Raw genomic sequence first — 14284 nt, forward strand, 5'->3', positions numbered from 1 at the left:
AGGACATGTAATAGCTTCACAGGTTCATAGTGGGGTACTATGCAGTCTGGCAAGTCTATGTGTAAGCACAACTACAGTGTTCACACCAGTGGCACCTCTCTAGGGTAGTGTCCTGTGAACAGCAGAGCCATGTGTTACCTGCACCTCTGCACAGTACAGCCACTGCAGTGATCCCTGGCGTACATGTGTCTCCCAACCACCAAGGGAGGTATCCCGTGAACAGTGCTACTGAGTGTACCTGCATAATGTATATAGGACTCATGTTCCAAAGCATGGTGAGTGACCGGTTTGGGAATGTAACCCTCAAGCACATCCCACTCATTGTTGCATGTGTGCACATATCCATGAGCATGTTGCTCACAGTGGCTTTTACTTATGTCGCGTATGTGGAGTATATCCATTAATATTGTTGTGGACATGGGCCCTGTCTGTTCAGCAGAGGTCACCACTGAGTATGTAGTATGCAAATGTGTACAGACATGGTGTCCGTAGTTCAGCCGCATACTTTAACTGTCGGAGCTCAATAAAAGTCATGGCGTGTTAATGGTGTGGTATGTATAGCTGTAGCTGTTGTGTAAGGTACACCCTAAATGGGGTGGTGTACCCTTGAATGTGTGTAGAAGTCTTGAGTTCAGAGGTACAATGGGTGCCTATGTACCAGCTACACACCCAGTACAGATAAGTGTGGCCACGTAGAAGGATATCCACACCACAGTGGCAATATGGTAACCACAGGAGTGGGTGCGACATATCTGTGTACTACAAACATGTACAATGTGACATGTATGTAGGGGACTACCACCTATGTGATAGTCAGTGGGTGAATGGTGTAATGCAAAGGTGATGTTCATGCACCTTGTGTCATGCAGCCTAAGACCATGATATTCATATCAGGAATCTGTTGCAGTGACAATCATATGGATGGATTCAGTATCAGCTGGTGGATCAATCATGGTGCTTTGTATGCAGGGGTTTGTAAAGCTAGACAGGGAAAGTCCCTCTGTGCTAGCCTGTACCTCAGGGAAGCATATACTGAACATGAGGGGCCCAATGATTGAGGACTGTGGTATGCCAAATGTAACTGAAATGTAGTAGGTACTATGGTATGCTACCCTCATTGTGTGTGTCCTGTCCATGAGCCACGTTGCATAACATCCTGAGACATAGGGTACGATGTGCAGGTGGATGTGTATGTTGTCAATACCAGAATGGAGAACGGTGCTGAAAGGCAATGAGAGGACAATGTAGGATGTGTGGACTCCTGTACCATCATCAACTACCCTGGTAACTGTATGAAAGGAGTCCACTAGGTGTAGGGGCCATGCTCTGGCCCTAACAAGTCCAACCCGGGTGGCATCAAAGGACCAGAGCCCAACAATGTCTCTGTGAATGACGTCCTTGATGATGTGCCCCATAGCCATGCAGAACAGTGCAGTCAGGTGTGTAGGACTATAGCCCCACTTGTGCATTGTGGTGCCACCTGTGTGGAGTGTGATAAATGTTGCTGTGTGCCATTCAGGGGCCACAATGTCTGATACAAGGCTATTACTGAATATGGTGGCCTAGTGGGGAGACATCTCGTTCAGAGGTTTGTGGACATCACAGCCTGGGACTTTGGAAGGTGACATGCGGCCAGTGTCCCAGGACATATAGAGTGCAGGTTAGTACTGTGTAGGTGTGACCGCAAGGACACCGCAATGTTCCTGCATGGATTGTGGCCCTGTAGTGAGTGAGAGGGTGTAATGTTAGCATTGAATCCATCTGCCAGCATGTTGCCAACATCACCTGGGTCTGTAATGTTCCTGAGTGACTGTTGTATGTGAGAGCAGATGTGGGCATTGCCAACGACTACTGACATACCACCATAATGCCTTGTGGTACACCCCGGAATGTGTTGCAGTAATGTTTACGTAGCTAGTCTTGGAGTATGTGATGAGGGATCCCGTGGCCCTACTGAGGCTGACCAGTGAGCTACCCCACCCATGGGATTGTACACCACTGTGCAACAGCCTCCACCTGTTGTTGTACATTATGTCCATGGAACTTGACCACCAGAGTGGCGTCTGTTATCTGGTGTGTACCATCATGGCTCTGTGTGGAATAGCATGATCCATGCAGTCGTGTACATGCTAATGAAGTGCACTGGGGTATGTTTCAGCATTTGTATGTGCATTGTCCATCTGCACGGGTGTCATGACGTTAACAACTGCTGTCATAAGATGTCTGTAGTAGGTGTTGTAGTACTCATGTACTGTGTATGCTGTGAAGGGTGTGGTGCCAGGATGTGGCTAACAAGGTTGATTAGCATATGTTCGGAATCCACCAATGAGGGGATAGCCCCAGGTGTGGAACACCAGTCACATGTTGGTAGTGTTCATGTCAAGGTTAAGGTTGGTCTTGGAGGTGGTTTGTATGGGATGATCCAGCCGAGTAGAGGTTATGACTCATTGATGTGTTGGTACATGAGTGGCTATCCCAGTTAAGTGTGGGGTAGTGTCAGTCACACATCAGTAGTAGCTGTCTGAGCCCTACTGTCTAGTACACCAACAAATGAGGTCTGGTAACCGTGGGGTATGTTGTTGAATCTGTAGCTTGTTACAATGTATATAGTGGTTCCGGACACAGTTAGTTGCATGTGGAGCACCTCTGATGCATTGTGCAAAGTAACTAGCCAGGATGTGTGTACAACATAGTGGGATATGGGAACACCTCAGCTGTGGGTGTGCCAGTCCAGGTATGTGCCTGAAAGGTATGGTCTGTCTATAACCTGTCATTGCAGGTGTGCTCTGCAGAGCCTAGAGGCAGGTCCCAGTCACTGCAGAGATATTGGAGTGGTGCATTATAATGTGTGCCTTGCCTGCGTGCGTCACAGAGGAAGATGCAAGCAATGTGTCACATGACCCCATGTCTTGCTTGCCATTTCCCATTCTGCCGGTGACTGTTATTGGAAACTGTGCAAGATAGGCAGTAGAGAAGCAGCAAGAGCCTTACATGTGATCTGCACTCCCAGGGCTGACAGGTGCAGGTCATCTGTGCCAAAGCATTGTGTTTGACCAGGTCAGTCAAAGCGGACAGATACCAGATGCCTGTGGAATGACAGCAGAAGCATAGGCAACTGTTGAAGTGACACAGTCAGTCATTGTACAGTGATATCGGGTCCGGATGAATGCATAATGCTCCCCAGGGCTAGGCCCACACCTTCAGGGCTACAACACTGGTGAGCTATTGCATGTCCCTGCACACATAGTCTGTGAAGTGGCATCTCAGGGCAGTCACACTAACATGGAGAAAGACAGTCACATCGTACCTGGTGAGGTGTGGCATGGGTGCATAGGTTATGTTGCAGAACCAGTTACCCGACAGCAAGATGTAAGCGACTATCACCTTGTGTAGCCTGCTGTGTGGAGCTGCAGTGTGACCACCTACAGACTCACCTATGACTGGTGTGTTGTGTATGTTATAACACCCTATTGGCTGTATGTTATGGGCACACATGGGTCTGTGGGCTATAAGTTGGTGATGTTGTGTTCCGTAATGGGAAATGGTGCCTACACAGAGTATGGAGAGGTACTGCACAAGTTGGCCTTGTATGTGTGGCCTGTGGTGGAGAACATGTGAGACTATTTGATGAGTGGGGTTTGTTGCGAATGTTACACATCCCCACATGACTGTCAGGTGCAGTCAGGGTTGGTGACAGCATTACCCCCAGCAGGGCTGCATAAGTGCATCCCCTACAGGCTGTAGTGTCGTATGTTGGGAGGTGAGCATTGAATGTGTACATGAGACAATTGCTCTATTGCCACATGTACAACATATCCATCATATAGACAGGCAATAGCACTGGTACGTGACAGTTGGACATGCCTGTATATACAACCATGTCTCATGGGATATGTGCGTTACGTGTGTACAGTAGCTGTTGTACCATAAGCAAGCTGGAAATTTTAGGACAGCCAGTGTACCTCTGGGAAATGGTGTGGAATGGGTGCTATATTAATCAGTAGCTCATGACATGCTCACAAGTTCTGAACAAGTGCCTAGCATGACCATACAATACAGATAGGGTGTTGGATAATATCAACCCACAAGTGGTGATGACAGTCATAATGGGTGGCACCGCACCATAACCCTGCTGAGTATGGTGTGCATGTCCATGAACCATTATCACTGTAGATATTAGCAGTATAGATGTACAAGACAGTATGGATGTTTGATTACAAATACCTTTGTATGTCACAGGAGTGTTCTACCAGTGGCCTGTTGACAGACTCACAACTACAAAAGGTGCCAGAGTGACATGTGCATATCACACCAGTGCCAGCTACAGTAGAACAGGGTTAATGTGTTGTACTCCACCCTCATTGTAGCCCATACCACACAGACAAATGTTAGGCATCTGTGTATGTAAGGATGTGAATGGCCATGACCTTTGAGGAATAGCTGTGTCAGTGTTGTGAACAACATAAAGAATGGGCTGTGTGGGTGAGGTGTGTGACATATGTGCACATTTTGATGGATGATATCAGCATTGTCACCACTAGGTGAACATCCCTGTACCCATTAACTACCACCTAAGCTGTGGTCAACATTATGGACACTGTGTAAGGGATGGTGCTGTGCAGTACACCTCCCTCCCTTAGTGACGTCTCCAGGCCCCTTGGGTAGTCATACGAGGTACCCATGTCATGACAGGGTGCCATCCATGAGCACGGAGATCATTGGACAGGCATATACAGCACTGGGGTGATCAATATTGGATCACATATCACCTTTAAGGGGTAATGGCCATGTGTGGATGGGCGATACCAGCCTTCACAATCCTCACCTCCACTATGCAGCATGCTGTCTACCTTGCATAAAGACATTTGCTACACCATGATGATGGACATGCTACATGTCCATATCCTGATCTGTAAGACATACGTCATGGACAGCCACCATCCTAATACTAGGATCGCCACATGCTGGACAGATCCCTGTGCCATACATGTGACATACTCCCGCCAAACCATGCAACCCTGTCCATCAAAGCTGCACATGTCATCCCAGTCATACATGGTGTGATGGCCGTATGGTAGATGTAGTATCAACTGTCTGGATCAGTAATGTGGCACTGATGCACCTTGCGGTGGCATACTGGCTGTCTATTACAGCTAGGAAACCTTGCCCGTACATGCTATGGTTGATAACCATCCCTGCGAATGACGTCCGACTAGCCATTGTCCCATGTCTATCACATGTGCAACACAGGCGATCCATGGCAGGATGTTGAACATCTGTACAGTGCTGTGTAGATGTATATGGCAAAACACATACATGTACAGGTGTCCATGCGTATGTGTGCATTGTCACTGCTCAAGTCCATTAAGGCTGTGTCTGTGTTGATATGTGACATATACACAGCATCAAGGTCAACAGCAGTACTGTGGACACATCCAGGCATGTGCAGATAGGTAAGAACACCAGTGCAGGCAAATAGACATGCCCACATCAAAACAGCATTCACATGGAGTATGAACACTGTAAAGAGGTGACACACATATATGGTGATGATATCCAATGCATAACGGGTGTTACATGTGTGTGACGCAAACATGTCAGTCATGTCAGTGTCATGATGATTTGCAAAGATTACTGTGCAGATGTACTAGATGTCATAGAAATGTATGTGCAGCAGTATCTCTGTACATCTCTGAAACTGTGACCTGTCACCATCATTATGTCTTACAGATAATGCCTCGTACACGCCTTCCAGCGTACAGCCACCAGGAGGATGATGTCCTCATCCCGTACCTCCATGAGAACTACGAGGTGTTGTTCAGCCATGTGCCACAGCATGCCCAGGAGCGGGATGACCTGTGGCAGGATCTACGCAGGAGGGTGAACGATGTGGGTGGCCATAACCGCACCTACCAGCAGGTGCGCAGACACTGCATGGACTTGATACGACATGCAAAACAGCGTGCCACTGCAATTGCCAGGGAACAAGGTGGAACAGGTGGTGGGCCACCAACCCAGCCCCCACTCACACACACCAAGGAGCTACTGGCCAGTCTGGGGACACCCTCAGAACAGCATCCACACACACTAGCTGCCATCGTGGAGGTGGGTGTCTCCCAACCAATGAGCCTGGAGTTGCCTGGTAAGTCAGTACTGCACATATGGCTATTATATCCCATTTAGTTGCATGTGTCACTGTACATTATGTAAAGTAACAACATATGCAAGGTATGTGGACACACATGCTGCATACTACAGTATGCTACCCTGTGTATGCACACATGTGCATACTATATGCTATTATACAGGCAAATGTGTTAACATGCACAGTGCACCCTGTGGCTGTCAGACAGTCAGGGATAATATTCATACTGCTGTGTCACCCCTATACAGGTACCTCTGGCGTGCCACACAGACATGAGTCCATTGCAGGTGAGACTGTCATCAGTATCAGGCATGTTAAAGCATAGATCTATTTGCCATGTGGCCAGTTAACAGTTGCACACTTGATGTTCATTCCAGTCACGATATACAGGTCGCATCACCCATCATTCACACAGGCCACCCATGTGCAATATATACAAATGAAATGATACACCGAATTGAAACCACAGTAGTTGTCATTGCTACATGTGTGGTCAGCTGTGCATACAATGGTGGAGGTGTTCTACAATGGAGGCATATGTAGTATGCATTGGAACAACATGTGTGGTACGCAAACAGTACCACACAGTGAGCTGTGATATGGGCAGCCCACAGGTGTCACCACTGTGTTATATGCCCCTGCACTGGGTGCACACATTGTGATGTGCCATCTGACATGTCCCAGACACATTGTGTTCTGGCTGCAATATTGTCACACTATCCCATGACCCATACCCCACATACCAAACATACAACCCGTTGTCTGCATAGCCCTGTGGATGGTGACATATCTGACATCTATGGGTGTATGTCATATGGGACAACACAGACATGTGAGATAGATGGCCATCACACACATTTGGTCAACACATGGCACACATGGCCATGGGGGATGGCCAGAGACACGTAGCCACAAGCACTCAGGTCACTCCAAGGCAAGTACAAATATGACTCAGTCATTGTCCATGCTGGTGTAAATGACCTGAGACGTACCTCCCTGGACTACATGAAAAGAGACATAGAGGAGCTCTCTGAGCATGTAGCCCAGGCCGGTATGACCCTGACCTTGAGTAACATCTTACCCTCACCAAAAATGATGCCACAATATGAAGACAAGATGATCAATTTCAACAATTGGCTTAAGTACTGGTGTCATTCAAAGGGTATCCAATGCCTGTCAGCTTGGGATGATATGCTCGACAGGCCACGATGCTTCACTAGGGACGGCTTGCACCTGTCACCCCTGGGCTTTCGGATATTGGCAAAGGCTCTTGCTACCCCCATAGTGCCTTTTTAGGCAAGGCCCAAAGACAAACCCACCTCCATAGGTATCTGGCGATAAGAAACTAAGAGTAATGCTACTCAATGCCAGAAGTCTAAACCTCAAGATGCACTTTTCGAAACTCTCCTTAGCATGGAGAACATCGATATCTGTGCAGTAACAGAAACCTGGTTCAGGGCTCCCGAGAGCACCCCAGCACTACCAGGTTATACCTCATACTATGCTTTTCGCCCCAAACTTGGACCGAACCACAAAATGAGGGGAGTATCGATATTCATCAAAGATACCCACACCTCCAGGTTGGTGGCAAAGCACGAAGCATCAGAGACTATCCATGTGCAACTAACAGTGGGTAAAACTGCCTTCCAGTTTATAACCTGCTACAGACCACCCTCCCAAACCCAGGAACCCCACTCGGCCTTCCTGAGAACACTGGAAAATATGAAGGTCTCTCAAACACCATTATATTGGGCGACTTCAACTACCCAAACATAGACTGAGAGCATTACTCTAGCTCCAACACCCTAGCCCAAAGGTTCCTAGAATTTATAAACTCAAATGCTATGGAACAACTTGTTACCACTCCCACAAGAGGGGAAAACATACTGGACCTGATCATCACCAACATGGGGACTCTATGCTCCAGACCAGAAGTGTATCCCTCACTGGTAAGATCAGACCATAAACTAATCTCACTGGATATTCACATCCAGACCCCACCCCCTGCCCAGAAAACCACAGTGAAAAACTTCTCTAAAGCAACTTTCACACTCCTCAAAACCGAGGTGGAATCCTTCAAAGCCCCCGGGCCTGTGGAAAATATGGCCCAGACTGCAGAATCCTTTATAAACGCATTCTATGAACACCTTCAGGAATGCATGGATCATGCGATCCCAAATAAAACCAAGACCCAATCCTCCAAAGGCAGACATCCTGTCTGGTGGACCACAGCCATAAACAAACTATACAATAGAAGGAGGAAGCTACTAAATGATAGGGCAAAATCCCAAAAAGGGAACGCATCACTGATCAGTATTAGCAAAAAACTATGCGCACTCATAAAATTGTCTAAGGTCAGCTTCAAGAGAAAAATTGCACAGGACACTAAGGATAATCACAAGGTTTTCTTTAGTTATGTTAGGAACCTGGGTGGTAATTCCCAGATATGCTCAGAATTAGTCCAAAATGACAAAAAATACACCAAACCCACAGACATTGCCAACATCCTAGCTGACAGGTTCAGCGCAAACTTCTCCCCCCTCCCCACCAAAAGGGCAAATATCTATTCCAGCAGAGTGCTGCCCCCCTGACATCTCAGATGCTCAGGTAAGAGCCGCCCTCTCCAAAGCAAAAACACAGCATCAATGGGACCAGACGGTGTCCCGGGCTGCATCCTACATGAACTCCAAGAAGAGCTAAACCCAAACATAAAACTACTGTTCAATCTCAGCCTTACTACAGGATATGTGCCCAAAGAGTGGCGTACAGCAACAGTGGTCCCTCTCCATAAAGGTGGTGCCTCAACGTATCCTGGAAACTATCGCCCCATAAGCCTGACTAGCTTGTTCTGCAAAGCTATGGAAAGGATCATCATGGACCTCATAAATAAAGATATTGGGGACCTACAGACACTGGATCCTACCCAGTTCAGCTTTGTTAAGGGCAGATCCTGCCTCTTAAACCTGGTTGATTTCTTTGAAACAGTCACCAAGGCCATTGACGAGGGGAAGGTGGTCCACACAGCCTACCTGGACCTCGCAAAAGCCTTTGATACAATACCCCACTCGGGCATTATAGATAAGCTCACCAGCTTAAATATAAACCCCTATGTCACTAGATGGATTGCAAACTGGCTCAACAACAGAACCCACATGGTTAGAATTGCTGGAGCCATGTCAGACTCCAAACCAGTTACAAGTGGTGTCCCACAAGGCTCATTCCTGGGACCTCTCTTGTTCGGTATATATTTCTCGGAGGTACAGGCCAACACGGAAGGACTGTGGCTGACCAAGTTCGCAGATGACTGCAAACTGGGTGCCATAATCCACTCTCCAGCCGACACAAGCATCCTCCAAAAGGGCCTCATAGAAACAGACAACTGGTGCCAGAGCCATGGCCTCAAGCTAAATGCCAAACAGTGTATAGTCATCCCTTTGGCAAAACAAAGTGCCCACAAATTACCACATAGGTGGTAATCCATTAAGTACAGAAGAAGCAATTAGGGACCTGGGGACCCAAGTTGATAGCAATCTCTCATTTGACAACCATTGGCCAAAGTGGTTAGAAAACATTTTATATAGCCCACCTAATCATGAAGGGATTCACATCTAGATCAGGGGAGGTCATCGTGCCTCTTTACTCATCCCTCATCAGGCCCATAATTGAGTACAATGCCCCTTTTGGGATGTACCTTACCAGACAACTGCAGCAACTGGAAAGACCCCAAAAGTACCTCACCAAGAGGATCAAAGGGCTCAAACAGATCCCATATGCTGCCCGGTTAAAGAAACTAGAGCTCTACTCAGTGGCATACCGCCTGCTCAGAGGCGATCTGTGCCTGATGTATAAAGCCATGTCCTACCCAGAATTAATGGACATGCTGCACCTCAGAAAATCCAAATCCCATCGAGCTATGCTTTCAGAGACTTGAACCTCAGCACTGAAATAAATAGGACATGCTGGAGGGACAGATTCATAACCCAGAGGCTCCCTTCACTCTGGAATAAAATCCCAGTCCAGGTTAGGCAGAGTCCCTCATTGACTCTCTTCAAGAGGAATCTTGATGAGTGGATGGGAGGTCATAGGTTTACCCCGGGTATCACTTCTGTGTCACTGTTAGACAGAGGCACAGTATACTAACCACGAAAAAGGGCATAGCAAAATAAATTTAAAATGGGTGGCGAAAGCCAAACACATTCTGGCTAGGCTTATAAATGCCCTAGGGCTGATAGCCTAGTATGAACCTATGAACCTATGAACCTATGTGTATACACCCTGTTGCTCATTGTCCACACGTAGTCCAATTTTATCCTTAGTTGACTGATTATACAGTTGATGTGGTACACTGAACATCCTAAAAGCCTGTGTACAGCTAGTGGAGGTGTCACTGAAGTCTACCATATAAGATCTGTTGAACATCACGACTGTGTCATAGCATGACAGTAGTCACCTGTACAGCTTCCACAGACATTGACACAACATCAGGCCACAGATACTGTACATTTCCCTTGCTGCTGTAGGACATCACCATTAGCTGTGCACCTCGTGTGTGTGGTACATCAATGTCATGTGGGAAATGGTGAATTGACATGTCTACTATGTGTGGACATGGTTGCCAGGCAGCTAAGACCCTAGAGTTGTTGTGCAGGGGTGTCATCTGTAGGTCCTCCAGTGACCTGTCACTTGACACAGCATGGTTTGGTGTGTATACACCTCAGCATCGTGGGTCACAATCCACAGTTATGTCATGGGTATGCATGCAGTTATGGCTATGCAGTGTGTACATATTATGCATTGTACAGCAATATTGATGCCTCTTGATGCCATGCAATGGCACAGTGTCTGTACTTCACACTGTATAGCAATGTAGATGGCTCACACTACCCTTCCATGCCCATGCACATTTGCTAAACATGCATTCTATCTATAGGGCATACACACAACACTGCAATGTGATGCCCATTACTATGCTGTACATGTGTCAGGACACCATTGTGTCAGACATGTATGCATGTTAATGCACACGTCAGCAGATTACATGTCAAGGTCACGTCAGCCATGTGTACTGTTATCCTGTTCTGGTCCACATGGTGTATCACAGGGATGCATGCATACTACCATGATTGTGTGAACTGCATGGCTACTGATATGACACCTGCTTGCTGTAGTGTGCACCCCAGGGAGGTATGCTTACTAACACTATTAATGTCTGAGCTGCATGCCCTCTGCTGTATCACAGGCATGCTGCATGCCATCTGTCAAATCACATGCATGGTGTGTCTGTGTGTGTCTGTGTGTGTGTGTATCTGTGTGTGTGTGTGTGTGTGTGTGTGTGTGTGTGTGTGTGTGTGTGTGTGTGTGTGTGTGTGTGTGTGTGTGTGCGTGTGTGTGTGTGTGTGTGTGTCTGTGTATGTGTGTGTGTGTGTGTGTGTGTGTGTGTGTGTGTGTGTGTGTGTGTGTCTATTGTAATTTAGAGTTTTTCTTTGCATTCACAGATGATGTAGGTGCATTACCCTCCTGCGGTCCATCTGATGTTAGTGTCCCCACAGATACTAGCAGTGATGAACATATGCATGAGGTACAGGCAAGGTTGTCAGGGGCTGACTCTGTGCCAATGGTTGCCATCCCAGCTATGTCCCCCTCACCCATGCACACAGTTCTGCTGCCAACACATACCGCATCACCAGTGGCCATAGAGGAAGGACAGTCAGCGTCTGTTAGCGTGGAACAGGAACGTGTTGTGGCTACAGAAGGTGTGTCTAGACACCATGGTGTCAGTGTAATGACTGCAGATGTGCCACACAGGCATGTGGCCAGTGCTGCTCGTAGGAGGAACTCTGGCAGACATGCATCTGCAGGACAGAGCGCAGCAGCTGGTATCACCAGATGCATGTTCCAGACTGTAATGGCGGCACAGGCACGTGCTGAACGGCAGAACAGAGAAGGGCAGAGGCTGCAGAGGGCTGCTATCTGTACCCTAAATGACAACATCCAGGCATTGGCAAATGCTCAACAGCAGATTGCTGATGTTCTGGACAGGCGATTGGGTGACATGGTCGGAATCCTTGACCGTGGCATGGCAATCCGTGAGCATGAGCTGTCTGTACTGGAACATCTGGTAGGAGTGGGGCATAGGCCATGTGGACGTAGGCCAGCTACACCACCTAGTGCAGGTCAACGTGAGCGTGCCACCTCACATGCCCGCTCCCATAGTGCTGTTAGCAGTAGTAGTGCAGCTGGTGCTCGCTGTCCACACCAGGACACAGCAGGCCATGTGGACATGCCCCTGGACGTTCCCAGCAGGGACACAGTTCCAGTGGACATGTGTCATCGGACAGTAGACAAGCTGTACCTCTGCCTGGTAGTGCCCGTGCAACCCCTGGCAGGCACAGGTCACGTGGCCGTGGTTGGACACAGTGAGCTGTACAACCTGGTCTGTACAATCTGGAGCTGTCAATAATACCCCGTGTAGGCCTCACAAAAGGCAGAACTGTGTGCACACATACACGCACACAGCAAAGACATATGTAGGGCACCACAACACCCACATGCATACTGAACAGACATGTCCAATCATATCACTGGCCCTTACCTACACACAAGATGTCATCCATTGGTACAGCCTATGCCCCTGGCAAACATTATCACCCTGTGCATATGATGAAGCCTGTGCCACATCCATGTCATCCACACCATTGGTGCAGGGACATGCTCAAATGGTCTGATTCACAGGGTGTACAGAACAGTGAGAAGTGTATATTACATTAGTTGTGTAAGAATAGTGAGAGAAGTGTATATTACATTAGTTGTGTGTGAATAGTGAGAGACGTGTATATTACATTAGATGTGTACTGGTGACACGCACCAGACATACCATGTAGTACAGGTTTAGCATGCATTGTTATATGTTCACAGTATGTGTCTCGGTAACAACAGTAACAGCATGTTGGTAATGATGCCCTGGTTCCCTCCTTATGGTCTACTTGCATGTGCCTACAGGTAGCACTGTTTGCAATCTCCCATGTGTAACTGTGGAGTACTCACAGGCACATATGGCAATATCAGTATGCTAGACATAGCCTCAGCCCAACTGTTGGAAAGTCTAACATAACACAGATGTCCACACATATACTGATCCAGAAGCATGTGGGCAGTTTAATAGGCTACAGTGGCTAGAGACGTGGCATCCATACCAGGTCACATCACAGGTATGTTGACATGGTGCAGGGGTTGTACACAGTGGTCTGGCCAATGATAATGTTAGAGGCCACTTGATAGCATGAGGCCTCACTGTGTAGCAGTAATACCCTGTCACATTACAGGAACATGCTCACACTCACGGGGTCAACAACACTATAACGCACACCCCATAGTGTTGAGGTAAGGACCCTTGCCTATGTGGTCATCACCCTCACAGTACTGTAAACCCACACGACGTGACACAGAGAAAGAACATGTACAGGTAGCCAGTGTGGCTGAGACTGATGGCATCAACAGGGTAGTGGACTGCATCACCATGAGGGGTTAGGGATCCTTTGTGTTCTGTATGGTAGCATACACCCTCACGCCATGCACCAGACAGCCATACATACCTACATACACACACACACACTGTGGAGACCACAAATGTCATACACATATGGATAGCTGATGTGTGTGATACACACACCACACCTGCCCATGTCATGCTTTCCACACTGCAGTATGTACAGATCTCTACAACAGTTTACAGGGGTGTGTAACAATTGGGATGTATTCCCCACCATATGTGGCATATATGGTCACACAAGCAAACACACATGGCAGTACTGTGAATGATACACCTGCTATATGATGATACGTCTGACAGACATGCAGCAGTATTGGCCGCATTATGTGTACCAACGCTACCTTCGGCAATTGTGCTGCTATATGCACACGGGAGGATGTAAGTGTTACAGGTGTCAAGTGACGTACTATCGGTGACACCTGACCGCTGTGTAGGTTTTATGTCTCCACCGTCAAGTAATGGTAACATAGCGTACTGTTTGCACATGTAAAGGTAGGATGGCGTGTGACACTCCTGTGAGCCGTCCCCGGCAAACATTCATCTACACAAGTGGATCACCACTTTATGTACACGCATCCATCTATACCTGC

The sequence above is a fragment of the Protopterus annectens genome, chromosome 2.part2 (genome assembly GCF_019279795.1).
Source record: "Protopterus annectens isolate FY-2018-M chromosome 2.part2, PAN1.0, whole genome shotgun sequence".
NCBI lineage: Eukaryota > Metazoa > Chordata > Ceratodontiformes > Protopteridae > Protopterus > Protopterus annectens.